Raw genomic sequence first — 23968 nt, 5'->3', positions numbered from 1 at the left:
ACTGTGCTGGTACAGAGTAGACAGTCAATACACATTCAGGGTTTGACTCCTTGCTTTGACTTATGCTTTGTCCTCCTTGACAAAGACATCATCTCTTCAGGCAGTAGCACCACATGTTTTATGACCTGCTAGCTCCATTGATCGGGCATGATCTATTGCAAGTTTGTTCAACCCGCGGTCCATAGGCCGCATGCAGTCCAGAGTAGCTTTGCATGCAGCCCAACACAAATTCGTAAACTTTCTTAAAACATTTTTTTTGCGATTTTTTTAAGCTCATCAGTTATCATTATTGTATTTTATGTGTGGTCCAAGACAATTCTTCCGGTGTGGTCCAGGGAAGCCAAAAGATTGGACACCCCTTCTCTACTGTAATGCAGTACAGAAGTCATTTTCATCTCCTGTATCAAGAAGGAGATTTACAGACAAAAGAAGTGATTAAGAATTCTCTAAGCAGATTTTTACATATTTTATTAATCATTCAACTAATATCTGTTGATGAACTCTGTGTTGCATTGCCTTTTCTATTACGGGCATCTCAATCTTGACTGATTGGCTAACGTATTTCCAAAAAATGATACATGTCATTTTGTCAAATACCAACTACTGTCCAGACTATTTTTTTATTTCTCCACTGTTCCTGCTGTTCTGCCACCTCCTTTGCGATCCAGGGTAGGAAGTGATATACACAAGAAAAACAGGCTTGTAATCAACCCTCAAAAACAAGGCTGGTTTGTCAGAGCCTTTAGGGCTACACATATACACTAGTCACTAAAACCAAAATACCAAACAACTACTGCATGTAGACATAACTACTTAACACACTCATGGTTTATGTTATTTAAACGAATATAGGAAATGTTTGTACATTATCTCAACTTTAGAGACTTCATCTTAAGCAAGTTACAGAGAGTTATAAATGTAATTTAGACAGAGGTCCAAAGCTCTGAGACTTTCTAGTCAATTTCGTTTCTTATATAAGAAATATTTTCTGATAGAAACCTACTTAAAATAGAAGCTATTTCAGGAAAATACATTTCTGAGAAAGACTAAAACATCTTGCTACACTCTAAGATAGAAGTTATCAATCTTCATTATGCATAAGAATTGTCTTTGAGCTTGTAATACAGAACCCTGGGTGCCACTCACAATGAATCTGATTCCATAGGTTGGGACAGAGCCCCAGGTAACGAGATGCTGCTAATACGGCTAACCCAGGGTCCATTTTAGTAGCACTGTTCTGAATGCTACCCTGCCCAAATTCTCTCACAATAGTGGCAAGTTTACATTTTTTCAGCTTTTCTGCCAAACGAGATTATCACTAAGGCAAGTAAGTTGTAAGTATAGAATTGGAAAATCAAGTTTCTAGCTAAATGCTTTTTATTTTATTCAACTTGTTTACATGATTTAGCATTGTAGCTCTAGTAATTTTTTAAAATTATCCTTTAGCTAAAAAGAAAGCAGTAAGTCTAAAATTCCAGGTTCATGAACTGGGTTGAATGGGTACTTGTATCCTGATTTGGTTATATGTTATTTGTCTTTTTCTCAGACAGGCACTTGAGTTCTGTCTTTTTCATATTCTTGATATTACTAATTACATTGCTGTCACTTGAGAAATACTACTATGTATATTATTAGTAATGCTACTACTAATAAATCACTATGCCAGTCTACTTCAAAAAGTTTCATTAGCAAGCTATGTGCACGATACCTTTCAGGGGGAAATAAAAATGCCCGCCTTATAAGCCATGAAGAATCAAAAGCTACAAGACATTGAAAAATAACAGCACTGAGATCTACTGGGGGAGGGGGGAAAGGGATGTAGAAAGGTGAGAATTGTGACTTTCCAATAGAGAGCTCAATCGTGTTGTTTCCTTAGGTAGCTGTCTCATTGGCTTACTCTGTTCACTTAGAGATCTATTTGTAAAGGTATTGTTCTAGATTTCAACCAAAAGGTCCTTCAGGAGCATTGAACCTGATAATCAGTGTCCGCAGCCCTCAAAACACAAAACTTGAAACAAATAGAAACGTGGAGTTTCATAATTCAAGCTAACCAAAAACATTTTCAAGCTTCAACTTTTCAAGTTTTATTATATTGTTGTTCATCCTTCACTCCTACCAGCATAACATTATAATATTCTTTCAAGAATGCCATCATATGTGGATGTGTGTTTGAGAAAAAGGTAGAAATGTCATTTTTATTCACTGAAGGATACCACCTATTATTTAGAGGTAAAACCTCTCCACTTCTCTTCCTTCTGAGTTGTTTCAAAGCAAGAGCTGAAAGGACAGAGAAAATGCTTCCCCTGCTGCAGCATCTGGCTCTTTGGTTGACTTACCTACTGGCCACATTGGCAGCTTTGGGTCTGCTTTTTAGGGTATTCCTCGTATAGGCAAAAAAGATGAACTTGCCCTTGTGTGACGATATCTCATTTGGCTTCTCTCTCAATTTGGGGGGTCTATATCAATATTTAAATAAGATTGTAAAAAGCCCATCATGAAAAGGACAAACACATACATATACCCAATGCCAAAGCTTTTTTTCTCCCACTCACAAAGTTTGTTTCACTTAACCATAATCATCTTTCATCCAGTATCCATTTTATTCGTAAGTCATAAATGCAATTCAACGCAAACCTGAAACTGACTCGTATTTAAAAAAAACACTGCAAGTTTCTCTCTATGTATACACAAAAGTTATTTCTTCTTGATTAAGAACCTTAATGCAATGGCGTTATAAGGTAGAGGACGTTTTTCATCTAATAATAATAAATGGCACACTAAAGGAACATTCTGTATCATGAACACTTTATAACCACAGTTCTTGCTTGATGGTTAACATAAAACAAAATGGACAAGAGTTAACTATGAATCTAGTAGTCTAATGCTAATCACAATAAAATGATAGGTATTTTAAAGTTGTCTTTTTATTTTAGTGTCTTAAAATATACTGTCATAATAGCTAAAATAATTAAAAGCTCTCCAAATAATAAAATGCTGATTTTCTAAAACATTGCTCTAAATAAAACAAATGTGCATTTTTTAAGATAATGGTCAAATTATTTGTATTTACTATATGTACCTAAATACAGCAATCCACACATTTACTCAGCATTATGCTCATTTAAATAATGTCTATTAATTTTTTAGCCATTGAAAGCTTATTATTAATATAAAACTTTTAATATTTTGTCTCTTTTCATTCTAATTCTTATAAAAAAGAGAAAATGGCAATATGAATTACCTTTTATTAATGTTTCTTTATAAATTCTACTTATATAAACATTTACTCCAAATGATTATGTGGACCCTCAGAATTTTAAATTGTTGTATTTTCCAGATCATTGCTGTAATAGGGAAGATACGAAAAACCAAAAATGCCTTGTAGATTGTAGGTCTGTTTTCTAGGAAGCTAAAATGTTTAATCCTTCTTTTCTTTGGGTGTAATTTGTCAGTTTAAGAAAAATAAAGGATAATTCAATGTTTGGTAACAATTTAGTTGGCAAATTTCTCAGAGAAATGTAGTAGCGTTTGCTGCAATTATAAAATGGAGATGTGTTGATAGAATGCTCTGGTGTCAAAAAAAATTGGGAACATTTTAAAGGCCATTTCATTTCCCACTCCTATCATTTTAAACAATCTATCAGGCTGAATGTAAAAACCACATGGAAAAATATTAAAGCATTGCAGTGGGTGCATGAACATCTGTGGATATCGTTGAAAGCCACTTAATAATCCCAATGAAAGAAGTTTTACATCTTAAAATCTGAGACCTCCTTATGCAAATCATTTTGCCTTTAGCCATTTCAAAAAGAAATGAAGGACCTAGAGGATTTTACAGTTTTACATAACACTGGTGAGATGGTTGCCAACTTTGATCTTACATTAATTAGTTAAGATCTTGACTGATCATAGCAACAGCTAACTCAAAAATCTGGTCCTCAGCTAAAATGAAAAATAGTCACAATCTAACACGATAAATATTTCTGCTTTATTTTGTATTGTATTCTGTATGTTTAGTGTATTATTGAATGACAATAACAAAACAAAATTTGTTGTGTAGTAAAGTGCTTTGCAATGATGTAAGTGCATTTTTTTAGCCTTGTTATATAGAAATCAATCTCAACATGGGTATAAACCAAAAATGTTTTGGGTTTCTTCTGTTTAAAGACTAAGATTTAAGGAAATAACTCTACATACTTAATGTAATTATGGGAAATTAGGTTGTGGGTGTACTTCTGTAACGTATCAACTCTAAATGAAATGAAATCTATTGTGTTACCATTGGCTCTTTTGTTTTTCCCAGAATGAAGTTGTCTCTAAGATAAAGCTTAAAGATATAGTTAACTTTTAGAAAATATGACCTTTCTATTATATATGAGAAACTAAAATTTAAAACTCACTAAACAGCCAATCCCTGCAAAGCATTTCCTTTTCCCTACAGGTAGTATGAAATGGAGCCCAAATGACAGGACCCCATCTGAGCCTCCCCAGCTCCCCTAGTCTGCACAAACCCACTCTATCAATCATGGCAGGATAATGCATAGAGGCTGCACCTGTGACAGGAAATGATTGAGTGCTGAACACAGGGCCTGCTTCGCCTGTCGCTTTGTGCATTTGTATTTCTCCAGGGCCGGTCTGAGAATTTTCAGAACTTGGGGGCAGGAGATGAGGCATTCCTATTGTATTTTGAAAAAGAAGTAATAATGCATTTTAATTATCAAGACATAACACAAAAGAGAAATTAGGCAGTAAAATGCCCTGGTCCACTCAGGTGTGTGAGAGCACCCGGGTAGCACAGGATGCAATATTATTAAGCTGTAATTTAGTTTAGATAAGCAGAGGATGCTGAGCATGGCTATTCTTTTGGAGATGCCTGATTCTCTAGTCGCAAAACAGACATTTGTTCCTTTATGATCACACACACACAAACAACAAAAGGTCCAGGCTCACCTATTGTCCACAAAGACTGTAGAACCTACCTAACTTATTTGAGGACAGCAGCGAAAAAAAAAAAACTTTTTAATTTTTTAAGTTCTTCCTGATGTTTTTTGGAAACCTCTGTTTTACTATGACGATCTAGTTATTTACATGGTTTGAGGTAGTGCCATAATCTGTTTTTAAGACATTGTAACTGTAGTGTAGTTTTAAATAATTTTCTGCTGATTCAGCCACTTACCGAAAATATATGTGGTGAAACCATGAAGTTTCTATTTTACAGTAGTCAATATTTTATTCGAGTTAATCCTTCTGCGTAGGATATATTTTTCCATTACACCAGTAAAAATATTGATAACATATTTTATTGTGCACTTTGTTCACATAATTCGAGTCTGCGTTTCTAAAATGACTAATTACTTTTATTTAAAAAATAACATTATCTATTAAAGAATGGTGACAGTAGGGACTAAACAAAAAGTAAAAACTCCAAAACTCTCCCCACCTAGGGTGTGGGGTCGGGGGAGGGAACGGTAACAATAAAAACAACATCTGAATATGTAAACTCAGTTTCTCGGGTTAGAATTTGCATTTTTGTCAGAACCAGAATTCGCTGTACAGGACATCATCACATGCTCAGACTTCTAAAACATTTCGTGGAAGAGAGTAGACTGTTTACCGGATGCCCTTTTATTTTTGCCGTGCAGGATTAGTACCTTCTACTTCCTTAAATGTAGGCAAATAAAATTACGGAGAAATAAAATGACTGCAGCCTTTGAGCGCTGGTTTGTCCTAGGACAATCGGATTTCACCGGGTAACGTATATGCAAACAGACACGTCCCGTTTATTTCATTGTTTGCACTGCGGAGAGTCTCCGCCGCCATCCACGCCTTTGTTGACCTACCGCCAGCAAAGTTGTGTGGTTATAAATAGATAGAGGCAGCTGATTAAGAAGCGGGGGGAGTGACTTTCTCTGGGCTCTTACGGATCAATCACCGCTAAGGGGATGCAGGTTGAGGGGAAGGAAGAAAGTAAATCGCGGGGCAGTTTGACTAAGTGAAACCCAATTCCTTCGCCCCAAAGCTGTGGTGGCCAGACGTGCGCGACCCTCTAGACCCAAAACAGTTTTAGTCAGCAACGGGTCATCAGCAGGACCGAGAAGACGGGGTGGGAGGTCTGGCCTGTCCGAAATAGGGAAGAGGTGCTGGCTCATCACCGAGGCGGTGGGGCTCGGCTCATGGTCTAGAGCCTTGAGGCGCTCCCGCGTGAGCCCCGCTGCTTCCAGTCCGCCCTCGCCTGGCCCGGCGCGGGTCGCTCCCTCCTCCCCGTCCCGTCCCGTCCGGTCCCGTCCGGTCCCGTCCGGTCCGGTCCCGCACTTTACCCAGCAGGGGTCCCAGGTCGAGCAGGGCCCACCCCGCGCGCGCAGCGCCGGACCCCTCCCCGCTGCCCGGGGTGCGGCGGCTTCCCTCCCCCCAAACGGGGGGGTGTCTCCTCCATCACCCCTGCCGCGGCTTCCCAGTCGGAGTCGCGCTGCGGGGCGAGGGAGGCTCGCTCCTCCGCGGCCGGGGCCTGGGGGTGCCAGTGCGCCCCCGAGTGAGCGGGTAGGGAAGGCGAGGAGCCGCCGACCCGCTTCGCGCCCTCCAGTCCCGGGCGGCGCCGGGACCCAGAGCGGCCCCAGCGGCGAAGCGAACGGCGTCTCGGGACGGCACCTCGCCGGGGCCCTGCCCTGTCCCGCCGCGTCGCGGCCTCTCCGCACCCCACGTCCCGGGAGCCGACCGGGAGACTCTCACGGCGGAGTTCCACAGACCTCGTTAGGTTAAAGGAACCTCGCCTTGCCCCCCACTAATCGGCTGGAGAGGGAGGCCGGCGAAACAAAAGCCGTAGAGGAAAATTAAGCGACTTCCCCCTCGGCGGGGAACTTGGAGGTGGGGGAGCGGGGAGCGGCGCGGGGCGCAAGGAGAAGGAAGTGCTGAGCTGGGTTGCCGACGAACCCCGGGCAGGGGGAGGTGGGGGGCTGCGGCGGAAGAAAGACAAACATCTGGGGATCGGACCATATGCCGGAGCTTTGTCTTGTCCTTCAAAGTTCGGCTGCCCTTGAAGTGATTTGTCAGGCGGCCCACGGGTGACAGGGAGGATGTGCAGCGGGGAGCGGGGGCGGGAGATGCCGGGGGGAGCGGAGAGGGCTAGAAGAGAGGGGAGGAAGGGGGGACGCCAACAAGAGGGGGAGCAAAGTGACCCCGCCGCCCGAGAAACGGCAGAAACCGGGATCGCGGAGGTGCGAGCCCGAGCCCAGGAGCGGAGCGCTTCACGGGGAGACGCCAAGACGGCGAGAAAGGAGGAGCGGGAACGCAGAGGTTAAGCGGAGGGAAGGCCGAGGAGAAACAGCCAGAGGACGGGAAGGAGGAAATAGACGGGGAGAAGAAACTGAAGATTAGTCGTTGAGGTGTATTAAGAAAGAGGACATGTCGCCTATTTTAGGAAAAGTGGCTTTGAGTTCCCCCCGCCCCCCCCACCATTTTTTCTTTCTCTTTTGCCCGCCAACCGCTGAACTGATTAGACTGTAATTAAGGCCATAAAGCCCTCAGATTATACACCTGTTTATTCACTGAAGTCGCGGTCTCATCAAGCAAATTAGCTGCTTCCAGGCTACACATTGGGCCTCGAGCTTGCCTGATTAATGAAGTTTATTGGGAGCTGTTAAAAGCATTAACTGGAGAAAATCTCAGCAATTCGTCATATTTAAGGGATGGAAATTAAATCTTGCTATGCAAATGAGAAAAAAATTTAAACCATCTTTGGGGGGTTACTGTCTGCATATTATTTTGCTTTAAAATTCTGTTCAGGAAATAGGAATTAACATGAAATATTATTTGCCCTTAAAGTTATCAAAAATATTGAATCGCACCTTATGTGGCATTGTGGGGAGAGAAAAAGAAAACATAAGGAAATTCCCATATAGTCCGTTTCCCAGTGCAAAGAATTTTCTAAGACACCTAATCACAAAGCCAACTTTCACGAGAAACCCAGTTTTTAAAATTAAAGTTAATGTATCCAGTTACAGAATGAGATTTGGGAGTAGTCCTTCAAGGGGTTTAATGTTTGATGGTGGGTGGGGGAGACGATGAAATCAGCAGAGAGAGGAGGGGAGTTCATGTAAGTGCCCTGGATAAGGAGCACGTGTGAGAATGGCAGAAAAGCAGTAGAGTGGCAAGAAAAAGTATCCAAAATGAATCAATACTCTCATAAACTGGCTGTAGAAAATGTTTCTGTACAGTGTTTTTTACTATAACCACTATGGTTCTTTGGACAGGTCGGGGAAGGTGTGATTATGAAAATAAACAAGGGAAGTGAGGGAAATATAACCAAGTGGAAAAAGGAAATGGAGTGCAAATTGAGAACATAATCCAGAATTTGTAAAGTAGGTATTTACTTTAGGTGCTGCTTGGTAATATTGCCACACAAATGTTTATTAATGGTTGCAATTATATAAGTGACGGGAGAGTGATTTCAGTACATTAATTATGCTTGAAAAAGGGGGGGATCTCTTTTCTACAAGAGTAACAAGAGTATATATGTAAATGCATTCTGTTTCAACAAAATATTGAAAATAAAAACGTAGTGAATAAATTATTTTAGTTAACGAAAAGCTTATTGTAATGCCAGTCTTTCCAGATTTATTTTTAAGTCTTTTCTATTATTTTTTCTAAGGACATTTTAGATATCAGTGGAGTTTGAAATGTCTGTCTAATATTTGTTTCAGGACAGTGTATGTTTTATAATTTCAGTAAGATATATAAAATAGAGTATATGAAATAGAAACTCTATGAGACAAAAGACAGCGGCATAGCTAATAGAAAATTAGGTAATTTTAAAGAAAATTTATCTCATAATAGGCACCTCTAATGGATTCGGTTTTAAAGTATTTTATAGATTTTTATAGTTATTCTCACTAATATTGTACTTCAAAATTGATTTTCTAGTTAATTTTAAATTTTTTATTTAAAAAAACTTAAAGCATTGAGATTTACTAATTTATCTTCACTGAATGAAGTTACTTATAGTTGGCTAAAGAAAGTCACAGTAATCATTCATATTAATATTTCTATTTTAAAGGTTCGAAAAAACTTTCAAATTTATACATTACTCCCCTTTGGTGTGGGTATAATACAACTTTGTGAAACTAAAAAAATTGTAAATTTAAAGTCTAGAAAACCTAACACCACCACTTACAAACATAGATAACCTTGAAAAATAGTCATTTGTCTTAATCTTTAAAATTCTTTATTTATTATCTCCTAAAAACTTCAATACATTCTAAATTTGAAACACAAATTCCCTTTTGTTTCTACAAATATTAGGTACTAATTATAAAATGATTATTTTAAACAAAGGAACTGTAAACATTTTTATTTTAATATTGGAAATAAAAAATCATCTAAAATATAGTTATTGGTAAGGATGAACAATTCTTGATACGTGCATCTGATACTATTCCTTGGATTATTAGAACACATTTTTCACTAAACTAACTATTAAAGGGTTATTCAGTAAAAGGAACACATATGTAAATTAAATACATTTTTGTTCAAGCAATACAAGTTTTGAAAAGAACAGTTCTTCCTATAATTTTGAAGTAACTTGAAGAACAACAGTTATCCTTTGTGCTGAAATCAGTCGTTTCTCAGGACTTGGCTTTACTTTTAATATTTAATTTAAACATATAAATGGGAGAATAGAGATGAGTAAATTATCTGAGGGTATTTTAAAAATACATTTTGCTGTAAATACATTTAAAAATATTTCATATCTCACATTTTTAAGATTAGAACATTTAAAAATGATCCTATGCTGATCTTAGGATACTTGTCACTGTGGTATCCAGTGTCTAACGGTTCATTTAAAATATGGATATTTTTGTACAAAGATAATTTGCCTTTAGAGTGTACAGTCATACAGCGTGGGCTTCTGAGCTACTAACTAATGGGTATCTGTTATTGTCATTTGTATTTCTGATCTCTAGAGTGGTATGGATAAAGAAGGTCAAAATGGTCTCTGATGAAAAGAAACTTTTAAAATGCTTGGAAAAGTTAATGAATTAGATTTCCCTGCACTTGAAGATATTAGGATTGGGAGATCAAGACTCCCATCAGCCAAATCAAGAATATTCACAATTGACAGGAAAACTCAAAGTTTCTTTTTCCCCACCAGAGAAATGTCTCCCACCACCATAGCTAAACAGTGGTAAGTCATAGAAATGATTACATTAGCTTAAAGAGAATGTTTCCTAAGCAGTAAACTTTAAGTGCACACAACCTAGTTTTTATTTTATTTATTTCATGTAGTTTTTCATAAGTGCTTGAAAATACTTCTTGCAAAAATGTCCTTTTTAACTTTATAAAGCTTGTTTTCTGCTGTGGATAAAATTACTATGTGATAAACTGTAGTTTTTTTTTAAAGTCTTTGCAGCAATAATGAAAGTTCAATGAAAAGAACATAACTAGAAGTGATGTGCAACACCCCTTTCTTTTTAAATAGCCTTTAAATGATTTACGAAATAAAAATGCTAGCTCAGTTTGCCTTAAATAACCAGTATTTCACCAAATATTTTCTGCGTTCTTAAATGTTCAAAATATTAGCATATAAAAATAATTCTCTCTATGTGTTCTTTAAGACCCACTGCATTTTTATCAAAGCCTTCAAAAAAATGCAGTGTTCTAAGACATAGTTTAATATGATCAGTTGGTTTTAAAAATGTATTCTTTAATTTTTATGGAACAGTATATGAAATAAAGAAATATGGCATATACCTTTGAAGATGAGTCAGGATTTCAATAATATTTAGTAGGTATCCTTAATATACTACATTTCATATTTTGGGTTCTTAGAACTGAGAGCTTCTTTGTAGAAGCTGACTTAAATATTAGAATTTATAGTTCAAACCTGTGTTTTGGTTATTTTAATACAGTAAAATTATTAATGGAAAAATAGGTGCATGAAGTTAATAGTTGACAACAGTGTCATTCTCAACCATGCAAATATTGCTCAAAATGAAATACGTTTTATTGTATATTTCCAGGGCAGCCTTTTGAGTCTAGAAAGGTCAGTAACAGGATTTTATTTTGATACATGATATGACCTAATTATTTCACATGTTGCAGAAATCCGAAGTGGGTAGAGCGTGCCTTTTTTTTTCCTTTGAGGTAAGTCTAAATTGCAACAGCTAAAATGCCTTCCTATAACTGTAATGAGATCAGTGGGTTTCAAGTATGGAATGAATCAATTATTGTAAGCAAAGCCCCTGCGTAAATCATGGAATGCCAAACCAACCTCAGGATTATAAAATGAATCTGTGACAAGTATTCAAGGTTTCCACATAGTCTCAATAATGAGAATGAAGTACCTACTATTAAGTGAAAGCAAAATTTTATTCACTTACTAAGGAATACATGCATATCTATTAAAAGAGGCCAGATTGAATGAAGCTTTTTAAAAAGGGTATCTAAGCAGCATTAAAGATAGAAATCTATGATAAATATGTATAGTTTACATTAAAAAGAGAAAGATGCCAAAAGCACATTGAATGAAATGAGTGAGACATAACTATGTTAACGGAAAAATAATGAAGTAGTTCTTTATATTTTTATTTTAATAAAACTTTTTAAACATCAACAACAATCAAAAGATTATTATAAAAGAAATCAGGACTACCACAGTCAGTCTTAGCAATTCTTGGAATTTGATGTCTCTCAACTGGGAAGAATAATAGAATGTAAACTTTTAACAGAAGTGAAGACAGGAAAATGTCAATTGTATTATTTTTGATGTACTGCTGTAAGGCAGACAGATTCTAAAAGGCTTGGGAGATTTGGCTTAAATCAGTTAGTTCCCTCCTGCACACATTCCAGCAGTCTCCTTGCCTCTTTCTTTTCCTTTCCTTTGAGATAACTGTATCACATTAATTTGCTGTAACTAGTTGTTTAGTAGCTTTACAATTTACCGTTGTTAATGCCAAGTCAGAAATGTAAATAATAGTAGCATGTTTACCAGTTGTTGCCAATTTACTAAAACTTTAATGCTTATGATAGGGTGTATGTGGTTTTTTAAAAAACATGTTGAGTGATGCAAACAGAATATACTTTTTCCTGGCTTTTCCTGTTCCAATTACATACTTCTGGAAATTATTTAGGTTCTGTACTACCTAGAATCAGATATTAATTAAACTAGTAAATATTAAACTTACAATCTTTTTTTAAAACTTAAAATCTTAATACACATAAAAACTTTAACACCAAAGTTCTTCAATAACTTTTACATATTGTTTCTTATATTTCTATTAATGCGTTTCAGGGATTATACACAGATAAAAAGTATAATTCTTTAAAAACATGAACTAAAGTCTTATAATACATTATATATAACTAAGTGAAAAGATGAATTTGTATTATAATAAGTTTTGTGCATTTGGGGTGTAGCATATACAAAATTTTAAAAAGTATAATACTCTGATGTTTACTGTTTTCCATTTAAAATTAGGTAAATATGTTAAATTATGCTTATGTCTCAAGAAGATTATGAATTCTGGCATAGATGTTGTAGATATTTGTGCAAAAACAACACCTATGTAACAGTTAGATTTTATGTGAAAAACAAAAATACTTAAAATATTTTCTCACCTGTTTTTTTGTTTGTTTTTGCCAGAATCAAAAATAAAATGTATTTTGGTATTCTTAAATTATATGTTTTTTCAAATATAGCCATGTTTTGGCGTGTATGTATGGCATTTTTATTTTAGAAGGAGCTCTATTATTGATGTACATGTATAAATGTAAAGAGATATCTCAAAATATGAAACTCATTAGTGAATTGAAAATTGGCATACTGTAAATAGGAGCTGTAAATGTATGCCTGAAACAGCTAACATCCATGTCTGTGTATTCATATTCAAAGGCAAGTTTTCGAATTGTGCTCTGGAGGTGAAAAAGAAATGATTTCAGAATAGTGAACATTTGCAAATAAAAATGTGTCTACTATGCAATGAAGAATTTTAAATTTGCAGTGAAAGTCTGACATCTGGTGGTCAGAAAGAGGAGCATCAGAAGAGGAGGCTATTGTAAAATTTCTGTTGGCTTTCATAAAATAAAAACCAAATTAAAACGTACAAGAAATTCTTCCCTGTTAAAAGACACTTTATATAACATTTACATCTTCTTCTAATGATTTAATCATGAGTCTTCTTTCAAATTTACATTTCCTAAATATTGTTTGCGTTAAAGGTATATTTTCAAAAGGATCAAACTATTGGTCAACAGATATTTTTCAAATAATAATGGATATACATTTTAAAAGAGTTTAATATGAATCAAATTTATCCAGAGAAAATTCATTTTATGTTATACTCTTGGAATCAAAATGAACCTTCTCTGTATCTTCCCAATAAACAAATGAAAGAGTTAAAAATTCACAAAGAAATTTAAAGTCATCTTTAGCAAAGAGCAAGAATAGCAACAAAAAGGTTCTAAACCTTCAAATTGAAAGGCAATCCTACTTCCTGATAAATATTAAAAAGATAATTCATAGAACCAAACTATTGATAAGTAATTACCCTCAACCCATCATACTATTTTGTATTAAAATAGTTCAAAAGAATTGTAGAGTTAATACAGCAAACTGTCCTAAGGCTGACAGCCTACTACAATGGAATCTGTTTATATTAAGTGAAATTAATCTTGCTTAAATTATGCAGTAAGTAAATTCCAATAACAATTTCTAAATAAAATTAATATTTCATAAGGTAGACTTTTCTAAGGTGTTTCATCATGTTATTTTAACATGTTCCTCAAATAATTTTTAAAAATATCATTATACAAGAATGACTAGATGCTTTTTGTTTACCGTTAAGTTTCAAAATACAAAACTAGGAATTAATACAGAATTGGGTATCCTCTTCTGCATATTCAAGGTGAAATGAAGCTACCAGAGGGGGAAGCTTTCGCATAATTTAAGTTCCCTAAAAGATTTGACCAAACAGTGTGAAAATTTTTGGGAATTTTAAAAGCGTATTCTGGTTATTGCCTCAAATTCCCATTTTGCTTGGTGTATGTAGGCAGTCTTAGTGCTAAATTTGTTGTTGCTGGTTGTGGCTCTTTGATGTCTTCATCCAACACTCAGAATAAAGAATACTGCTGATATATGAAAAGGTTCCTGTCATTGCAGAGTTTCATAAATCCTTCTGCAGTGGCAGATGTGCAGTAGTATCTTAAGATCAACATCTGGTTGTTCCTGGTTTCCTTATAGTTTTAAATAGAATTAGTGTATAGGGTGGATGGTCATACTGGGTTGGTTTTTGGTGTTCCACATTGATGCCATTTGTACAGTGCCAGAGATTGAATTCACAATTTATTGTGAATTTGCTGAATGAACTTTCAGAAAGGCATTTCAGATGCTCAGGAACACTCAGTAGTGTTCAACTGCAATCAAAGACATAAAACTGTTTCTATTAATTTATTCATGCAAAGTTGATTATTTCCACAAATTGAAGAGAGTCTTACATTGCCCTATTCTTACAGCCCAGGTTATTTTAGGAGTGCTTATCAAATAATAAGGACTGTAGCTTTCCCTTTAGAGATGTTTAAAATTCTTATATATTACATAATTATTGACGTGATTACTCTATTTTAAAAACTGTCTCTCCAAGTGCTTTGAAGATAGGAATTCTTTCTTAGCAGAGACTTATAAGTAATGCAAAGTAATTTCAAAGCATTTTAGAATAAAACGAACTCCATATATCCATTAACAAATGTTAGAGTTTATTTGCCTCATCAAAATTGCCAACTTTTCTTTCTTATAAACATTAATATATTTTTCATTCTAGAATATACTTTTTAAGGCCTCTTTAGATGGGGAGCCTACATTCTTTCCTCATAACACCCTGCTGATCCTGATGTGAGCACCTTGTTTACACAGGTCTGTGAAAAAAGGACGGTATCAGTTTTTCCTCACCTTTGATTTCTCAGTGCCTGGCACACAATAGAGTTTCAAAAATTATTTTTTGAACGAATAAATTAATGAATGAATGCAAAAATTCTTTCCTTTTCCCCCTCCAATATCAGTAACTTCTTCCTAAAAGAAAGCATAAAATTGCATTGTACATCTCTCCACATTTGAGAGAAAATAGTAAGACAAATGATTACAACATGCACACACAGACACTTTATGTGTAAGGGCTTTAAAGGATCTTTTCTTTGGACAGAAAAAAAAAATGAGAATCATACATCACAAACCTTCACAATTAAGCAATCCTTGGGGTCCATGTTATAGAATTGAGTACATGAAATAGGTAACGTTTTAGCTACTAATATCTGCATTGATAATGTTTATACAGTGAGATGCCATCTGCTGCATGAACATTTGCACATATTAATGGGCCCTGAGCTTGCAATGATATATCTTACATGCAGAAGCATGTCAGAAATTTGTAACATCAAATATGTGGGCCTGTAATAGGCATTCCATTATCACATTAGCTATAATCTGAACATTTGGTTTTCCAATGATTTTACTACAAAATTACATATTTTTAGACTCCTCTTCATTTTCATATCTTCCCTGGTCACTCCTGATCATGTTACTTTTTCCCCTTTGATGATATACTACAATATTTACCCCATCCTCTCATTTGCTGTCAACAGCTCTGTTTTACTATATAACTATTTTCAAATGACATAATTGTCTTTCCCAAATTGTTGTAATGTCTCCAAATCAGGGGGTGTGTCTCCCCTCTTTGGCATTCACATAATACACTGAATCAGGGTTTTCAGAGATAATGTTAATTTTTGAAGTGCCAGTACTGAATATGTCCTGGATGTTTCTATAGAAATGCTACTAAAATATAAAAGCAGATTATATGGAACATAAAATGTTTTCTTCTTGCCAGTTTATCTAATGTTGTCTGGTCCCGACACTAGTCACTGTCAGTGCATTATTTTTTCATAGTGCTAATTGTTATTTAAAATTATTTATTATTTAACTTGATTATCACCTATCTCCTTCACTAGAATCTAAGCTCCGTGAGGACAGGGACTTTTCTGCATTATTCATGGCTGTATCCCCAATGACTAGAACTATGTCTGTCTATAGGAGGTGCTTTGAAAATGCCAATTTTCCCTTATCCACTCCGTTTAGAGTTGGTATTGTATTAAGATTAGCTTCATAGTGTTAGAAGGGCATTGAGAGTTCATTTAATCTCACTGTCCACCCAGAACAAGAATCTACTGTAGTATCTTGGAGAGACACTCCTGTGGCCTCTGCTTATATTCTCATGTCGGTAGGTTCATCGCATATTGAGGCAACCTGAGCCATTGTCGGAAAGCTGTTGTGATTGGAAAGGTCTTTTGTTGAAAAGTTAGCAGACAATGTTGTGTGTTTTTTATCATGTACAGCTTATGTTTCCTTTTTTTGTAAGGATTTGAAACCTATCTTGCTGATTCATTTACTGCAAGCCTTAGTTTTACCCTATGGAACTATAGAAACAAGTGAATTTCTGTGTACTCTTCCAATATGTTTACACACACACACACACACACACATTTTCCTCTTTGAATAAAACATTACTGACATTGTTCGTTCATTCTGCTAGGTGTGCCAGACAGAAACAATCCCCACTTTCATGTCCACACAGTCAAATGGGAGAGACAGATAATTAAACACATTATGTTTGTAACACATGTTAAGCACAATGCATGAATAAGAAGTACAAGATCAAAAAGAACCAAAGTAAAATTTGGTCCAGAAAGGGAGACAGCTCCAAGTTGTGCTGACTGGAAAACAGATGTACAATGTAACATCCTTCTGCATCCCTCCACACCACTACCCTGCTCCATGATGTACATTTCTGAAAAACACTTCTGAAATTGGATTTGTGGGTTTTTTTTTTTCTAGATGTAATAACATAGTAAGTCTGGCCTCAACAGAATCACAAGGCAAGAAGAGAGTTTAAGCAAAAAGAGCACTTTACGTTTTGTTTACTTTTATATAAAAGATTGGATGTTACCATCAGCTGCTAGAATTTCATTTTGTTCTAATTTTTGTGTGGTCTCTTGAAAGATTGGATTGACTTTCTAAATCTGGTTTTCTACTTTTCCTTATAAAATAATGTGTGATTCTTACAAGGAAACCTGTGTGTTTTTGGAAGCTGCTTATGTCTAAAATGTACATTTCATTTTCCATTGCAAAAGTTTTCCCTTATATATATTTAGATTATTAACCAAATGGGTACGTTCTTGTACTAAATAATGCATGTCATTAGCCATATCACACAAAGTCATTGATCATAAAATTTTTAATGGAGATGCTTAGATGCTATATATCTACTTCTGACTGGACAATCAGTTTGCAGGGTGAAAATTAACTATGGTTATAGGCATTCACTTTCTGAACACATTTTTCCCCCAAATTTGTTACTTAGCTTCAATATTACTATTTTTTAAAGACATGCCCACCACTACTTGTCACTTATACTAAAACACATCATTCTCTTTATATTCTCTCAACACAAACTCATGCTCTCACACATCATTATTGTCTTTAGTTCTTTCACTTTCTGAACTTAATTTGATTCTCTTTATGGGATCTGAGTGGTTCTGGAATTGCATGGAAAGAAATAATGACTTCTTTAATCCTGAGTAACTGAAAGCTTTGGTCATTCCACAGATTTTAGACATAGAGGGAAAACAGCCAAATTAACATAAAAGAAAGAGACATGGAGTGACAAACCACACATATAGGTCTTCGTTATTTGTGGTGGATTGTATTTTCCAAAGATGGCCACCACGATATCCCTTTACCCATAAGCTCTTCTACAACCTTGCTCCTCCTTCATCAAGAAGCAGAATATAATTCCCTTCCCCTTGATTCTGGGAAGGCCTGTGGCTCACTGGCAACCAATAAAATGAAGCAGTAGTGATGCTGCATGTTTTCTGGGCTAGGTCACAAAAGTCACTGTAGCTTCTATCTGGCTTGCATCCCTCTAGAAGCCTCCAGCTGCCCTGTGAACAACCTATGTCTAAACTATGCTGAGACCACCATGTATTGAGGAAATCTAAACTAGCCCATGAGCAGAGAACACGTGGAAAGTCCTGAGACCGCATGACGTGAGTGAGATGCCCACTCAGTCTCCAGCTGATTGCGGCTCCAACCTCGATCATGCTCCAGCCCCCATTTGACTGCAGTCAGAGTTCCATAGGCAGAACCACGTAGCTGAGCCCTTCCCCAATTCCTGACCCAGAGAAGCCACGGGAAATAATACAATGAATATTATTTTAAATCACTAAATTTTGCAGACATTTGTTATGCAGCAATAGATGACCAGAACAATGACTTTCAGAAATTTGGTGCTGAAGTGAAAGCAGTGAAGGATCATCCCAGCTTTAAAAGCAGTGTAGGCTGAGTTACAGAATTATCTAGTCTTCTCCAAAGGTCCACCAGGTGTTGATATTTGTATTATGGCAGTATCTGTATGTACATTTACCATGTTTTGTTAAGTATTGCTGAATTTTATACAATATATATCACATTCATAAAATCTCTTAAAAATCAACATCCATCTTTTCATTAAATTTAGCAAGAGATTGTATTAGTATGTCTTGTAATAGTAGATCATCAAATGGAGGATTTGTAAACTCTGGATATAAAACAGTGTGCATCAGTTAAGATTACTTCAGTAGCAAGTGACAGAAACCCGTAAGTCAAATCGGTTTAAACAAGAAAACATCATCTCAAAAAATCTAAAAGGGAGGCTGGGCATGGTGGCTCATGCCTATGATCCCAGCACTTTGTGAGGCCAAGGTGGGCAGATCACCCGAGGTCAGGAGTTCGAGACCAGCTTGGCCAACATGGCAAAATTAGCTGGGCGTGGTGGTGGGCGCCTGTAATCCCAGCTACTCAAGAGGCTGTGGCAGGAGAATTGCTTGAACCTGGGAGGCGGAGGTGTCAGTGAGCCAAGATCCCACCATTGCACTCCAGCCTGGGCGACAAGAGTGAGACTCCATCTCAAAAAAAAAAAAAAAATTAGCCAGGCATGGTGGCAGGTGCCTGTAATCCCAGCTACTTGGGAGGCTGAGGCAGGAGAATCTCTTGAACCCGGGGGCAGAGGTTGCAGTGAGCCTAGATGGTGCCACTGCACTCCATCCAGCCTGGGTGACAAAGCGAGACTCCCTCTGGAAAAAAAAAAAAAATCTAAAATGGATCTGCAGGGACGGTTTGGGCTTTGCTTCCTTTAGTCTCTGGGTCCACCTCATTTTTGGGTTAGCTTCATCCTTATACTGATAGCAAGATGACTGTAGCATTTCCAGCCATTACATACAGGCACAGCAATATCCAGAAAGAACTGTCTTTTGTAATAAATTCTTACTTTGAATGGAAAACTCTTTAGCATTTAGAATTCACTCATTCAACAGTTATTTATTGAGCACCTGATAAGTGTAAGGCAGTAATCTAAAGCTTGAAATGCAGCTATGAGCAAAATGACAGACCTCCCTGTTACAACTCACTCGAATAAATGGGTCACACGGCACCCTATAGCCAACCAGTGGAAATAGGACTGGGACCACTATGATTGACTGACACCCAATCCAAGATCTTAAAAAAAATTAAAAAAATTAAAAATCCCCCGCTAAGTTATGTAGAGGAGGGATAGTCCCTTGAACAAACTAGGGCTTTTCTAGCAAGGATTCAATGGGGAAAGGTATTCAATAGGCAATCAACACTGTCTGCAAATAGAACTTATAAGATTTAATTTGTGAAAAGTATGTATTAATAATAATGTAGTAGTGTCTTGGTACATAATGCTAGGTTAAATAACCAGGATTTTAAAATAAATTTATGTAAAATGATCAAAACTATATTTTAAAAAATCTTTTCATATTCAAAAATACAAAACAGCAATACCAAAATGCCAGCAATGTATTGCTTATAATTTAGGTAATAGTACCATTTGTGTATTTGCATGTTCTATTTTTCTCCTTTCCCCCTAAATTTTCTTTAATGAGCTTGCTTTTCTTAAACAATTCTTTAAATAAAAAATAAGTTCTTGTCAACTGTGTCCAGATACATTATCTACTGCCTAATTCAAATCAAATAAAACAAATTTATGGAGCCTGAAGTTCCCCAGTCTCAGATCAGAGCAATGACATCTTTATGTTTTTTTTTTTTTTAGCACTTCCAGCTCAATCAAGAGACAAGCAATTTTAAATAAAGAAGAACCCCGTTGCCAAGAATCTTTAGATCAATGATCAGGAATATATGATATTTTATAGTTCAAATATGTATCAAACATTATGATGATGATAAATTTACTAGATATATTCTTACAGCTATATTTGATTTTGGTTAATGTAAGCATTAACCAAACTCTCTTATCTTTGAATTAATTATAATTTACCAGAAAATCTGTTTTATGGTATATAGAGAATAGTCCCAGCATCAATATTTTGATATGCCTGGAGCCTAGTAAGTTCAGGCCTGAAAATAAGTGGTATATAGTTTGTCTCTCTTTCTCATTACTCTTTGGTTTCAGTTTTCATGGGGACTTGTGTTTGAGGGGCTAATTGTGACCATACAGGTCATTGGGAGACAGATGTTCTTTTGGGAAGAAAAACTATGAAGCTGAAAAGCAGAAAGCCTACTGTCTACCACTGTAATCAAGATAATCCACAAAGTACACTCAGTGGGAAGGGTAAAAATGCTTTAAAGAAAAAAAAGCCTAAACAAAACACATAGCATACTTTTCCAGCTGCACTAACACACCTATACTCATTAGCTGGGCTCAATTTAAGACTTTGAAAAAGTAGTTACGGAAGAAGAAACATTCAAGTGATTTGCTTTTTAAGGGTGAATACCTACAAAGCTGCAGAGAGGAAAATCTCATGGCAAATGTTAATTGATAATCACTTGTGTGCATCTAAAGGGCAGGGGAAGCCATATCCAATTGTAGAGATGTGTTAGCTGTTGGCCTCTCAAACTGTTTGCAGGCATACTGTGAGTACTGCTTTTTCCTATCAGTTTGACACCTCAGCAGCTCAGAGCTGATAGGATTCTTCATCAATCACCTTGATCACAATGGCTATATGGACAGGGGATTTAAGAGAGCTGATCTACTCTGTCACTTTGGGCTATGTGAAGAACATTGTTCTTTTTTTCTTTCTTTTCTTTAGGCCATCTCATCCATCAACCAAACTACACAACAATTGAGACCTAAAACTAAAAAACACATATAATGACACTTGGTTAAATTATTGGGCACTGCTAAATCCACAAGGAATCGGACTAACCATTCAATTTGTTTTAAAGAATCAGCCCACCAGTGGTTAGATACTCATGTAAACAAATGGGTATTTGGCATCGTGCATCATGGAATTACAGTTTGATATTAAAGAGACTTCAAATATCCAGTGTCACAGGATAGGTTTTAACAATGAAATGAAAGTCTTTGAAACCTTTAAATAAATACTATGGTGAATAAACCAAAAATTACATTCTTAAAAAAGAAGTGAATACAGAATGTAAACAGCATGGCAAGTAAGTTTTCTAATGTGGTACAGATGCAGGAGTTTGTAGCCTATTGGTTCAAAATAAAATGTAAGCAGGGGGGAGGGATGGATGTGTCAGCCAGAGATGTAGTGACGTGGCCTGAGAAACACGAGTAACATAGTTTCAGCAGTCCATAGGGACAGCAGGGGAGTCTCTGAAGGCTCCGACACCTTGGAGGTCACATCTCCTTCTGAATTTAAAGGTGCCTTATTTTGTCTTTTACACCACTGAATATGATTAAACTCCCGCTGTTGTGCTAAATTTCCAAGACTGTAAAAAGTCAGGGGAGTTAAAAAGGTCACTGCAGTATTTCATTTCACTAGCAAATCCGTGGAATAATGTTATAGGAGGACACAGGAAATTACTCAAAAAGAGAACCTGTATCCAAATTCTGGAAAATCGGAGTGGGGAACCTAGGTAGGAAAGAGATGACTTTTTCAAGTGTATAAGCACAAAACTGGACTCCTTACCATGTGGTATCTTCAGTCAAGAAAATTGGGGTGCCATTTTAATAGCAAAAAGAGGCTAGATTCTGGTCACTTAATGTGAAGAACTGTCAGGAGTTAGTTGCAATCTCCATCTTTCTGTGAACATCTGAAGTTGTTCATCAAATTAGAAATACTGATTCCACACCTTAGTACCATAAAATTAAATAATGTAAACCTTCCTATTTTAGCATAATACTACTGGTTTATAAAACTAGAAGTAAAATTTTAAATGTAAATAGAAAATTAAGAAATAGTGAATTCAACAAAGACAGAACAGGGGACACCATAAGAAATAACATGTAAAGGGAGTTGGTGGTACAATTCTTCTCTTAAGGAGCTTGCAAGCCAACAGACCAACTACATGCACAATTATCTATATGATCATAAACCAATGTCAATCGAGTACTGTTGGTAATCGCATACAATACAGGATACATGCTTCCTATATAAAAAGCCGTTGGTATTGGCCATTTTTGGCCATTGGCCATTACACTGTGTAAATAAACATAAGCTATTGTTTGACAAAATTGATAGGTACTTTTATAGTTATGAAAAATCAGAGTTGTGTGCTGCCTTTGGTTTTCCTGAGGCAAGGACTTGGTTGTAGGTAGTTTAGGCAGGAAGTGATCCTAGGAAGCATGAGCGAGGGAGCAAGGAGAGCAGGTCAGGAGAAGTGGAAAAGCCAATCAAGCACCATCATTAGCAATCCCTGTGGGCAACTGGGGCTCACTCCATCCCACGGAGGACCCTCTAAGGAACCACGCAAAATATGCCTCAGAATTGTGCCCCACAATTTTGCCTCCCAAAGATGGAAATCTGGGGCATTTGTCCAGAGCCTCTTGTCCACCCAAAGTTGCAAGGTTTCCTGGGAAGTGATAACTCTTCTGCACTTCTAAGCTGTGCTTGCACATACTTTCAGCAGATTTTGAAGAAGAAAACTCTAGAGCAGAAAAGAGGAGGGAGCCTGCAGCAGAGACGGGGGTCATGTGTGGGGAATGATCACTTCAGCCACTGTGAAGTCAGGTGGGCTGAGCGATGTGCAACCAGGCACAGGTAAGCCCCTGAATTATTTTCTGATCTACTTGTATGTTCATATGCTCACCTGTTCCTCCTTGGACCCATGACCTTCATTAAAGAGAAGGCAGATTTGTCCAAACGCAAGGAATAGAAAACTCAGAAGTCCACTGGACTATTCAGGAATTAGATCATAACTGTGACCTTACTATCTAACCAGCCGACTTAACTGGTATGTAGCTATAGGTTGTTTTTAACAGATGTACTGAGGTATAATTGACTACAATAAGTTGTGCATATTTAAAGTGTATAATTTGATAGGTTTTGACACAAACACACATATATATGCATATGAATAAGCATATACATATATATACTTCCTGAATCATCACCCCAATCAAGTTAATGAATATATCCATCATTTTCAGTTTGCATATTGTTTTGAGATGTTATAATCAATTACTTTCCATTTCTATTATTTTCATAATAATAACTGTTATTATTATTATTAGGGAGTGATGATTAGGCAGATGAAATGACTATTAACTTTCTTTCCCAGCAAAACTTCATTTCATTCCCACCTGCTTATGAATGGAAAAGATCGTATGGACTTGAGCATCAGGTAGACCTGGTTTGAATACTAGTTATTTCTCTCAATTACCAGTTGTGTGGCCTAGGGCCAGCCACTTAAACATGCCTTGTTTCTATATATTCAAAACATGGATTATGAGGCCTCTCCTACAGTGTTGTGAGGATTGGAGCTGAATGTCAAGCATCTAGAGCTGCATACAGCACATAGTAGATGTTCAGTAATAAATTCTGTTTTTCTACCTCATGGTTACTGCGAGGTTTGAAATGCTTACTATTGGGAAGTTATTCAATTTAAAATTTAATCGTGTAATTGTTTGAACTCTTTAAAGAAAGAAAAATATTTCAGAGCTCTAAT

At 36.5% G+C, this 23968-nt stretch overlaps 1 long non-coding RNA gene across 1 annotated transcript; it reads left to right on the top strand.

Moving 5' to 3' along the window:
• The first annotated feature begins 6606 nt into the window (after positions 1-6606).
• On the top strand, positions 6607-19829 carry LOC103785342 (uncharacterized). Its single transcript, XR_008624387.2, has 3 exons — positions 6607-6861; positions 8247-8354; positions 9957-19829. It is a non-coding gene; the product is annotated as an uncharacterized LOC103785342 (long non-coding RNA).
• Positions 19830-23968: the final 4139 nt, after the last annotated feature.

Source organism: Pan paniscus, chromosome 1 (genome assembly GCF_029289425.2).
Source record: "Pan paniscus chromosome 1, NHGRI_mPanPan1-v2.0_pri, whole genome shotgun sequence".
Lineage (NCBI taxonomy): Eukaryota > Metazoa > Chordata > Mammalia > Primates > Hominidae > Pan > Pan paniscus.
Note: the sequence above shows the minus strand (reverse complement) of the source record. Positions and strands in the feature narration are given on the sequence as shown.